The 721-nt window shown below is 40.8% G+C and overlaps 1 non-coding gene across 1 annotated transcript; it reads left to right on the top strand.

The window, feature by feature from the left end:
* Positions 1–487: 487 nt before the first annotated feature.
* Positions 488–560, top strand: trnam-cau. The gene has a single exon. It is a non-coding gene; the product is annotated as a tRNA-Met (tRNA).
* Positions 561–721: the final 161 nt, after the last annotated feature.

The raw sequence follows: 721 nt of genomic DNA on the forward strand, positions 1-721 counted from the left end.
CAAAAAACACAATTGGGGAGACACATGGTGCATATTGCTGACAATAGAGTGCCAGTATATCAGTACAAGATCGAAAAAAATACAACTGATCCCGAAAAATTCACTGACTCTTACAGAGGCCTTATGTGTCTCACATGGTGCATATTGCTGACAGTAGACTTCTATTCAAAAAAAGAAAAAAAGAACAACCAACACAGCTAGATTAGTCCAGTTTGTCCTGGATCCGTTCTATCCATTTAGCTGCAACCAATTTTCTTTCTGAAAAAGAAATCTTCCACCCGTCGTCCCGCACTAAATTAGGTTCCACCGAGATTTGAACTGGGATTATTGGATTCAGATTCCAGAGTGCTAACCATTACACCATAAAAATCATGTGATCAAAGCCTTATTGTGAGTGTATTTGGTGGGCAGATACATTCCTGTTGTTGAGTATACAGATTGAATTTTTATGCTTTCTGTTTTTCGCATCTTTCAAATATTTTTCAGAGCCTCGTTGGCGCAGTAGGCAGCGCGTCAGTCTCATAATCTGAAGGTCGTGAGTTCAACCCTCACACGGGGCAGGTGTTTTGAGATGAGACCACAAAAAACACAATGGGGGAGACACATGGTGCATATTGCTGACAATAGAGTGCCAGTATATCAGTACAAGAACGAAAAAAATACAACTGATCCCGAAAAAATCACTGACTCTTACAGAGGCCTTATGTGCCTCACATGGTGC

Source organism: Plectropomus leopardus, unplaced genomic scaffold, assembly GCF_008729295.1.
Source record: "Plectropomus leopardus isolate mb unplaced genomic scaffold, YSFRI_Pleo_2.0 unplaced_scaffold45287, whole genome shotgun sequence".
In the NCBI taxonomy this organism is placed as follows: Eukaryota; Metazoa; Chordata; class Actinopteri; order Perciformes; family Serranidae; genus Plectropomus; species Plectropomus leopardus.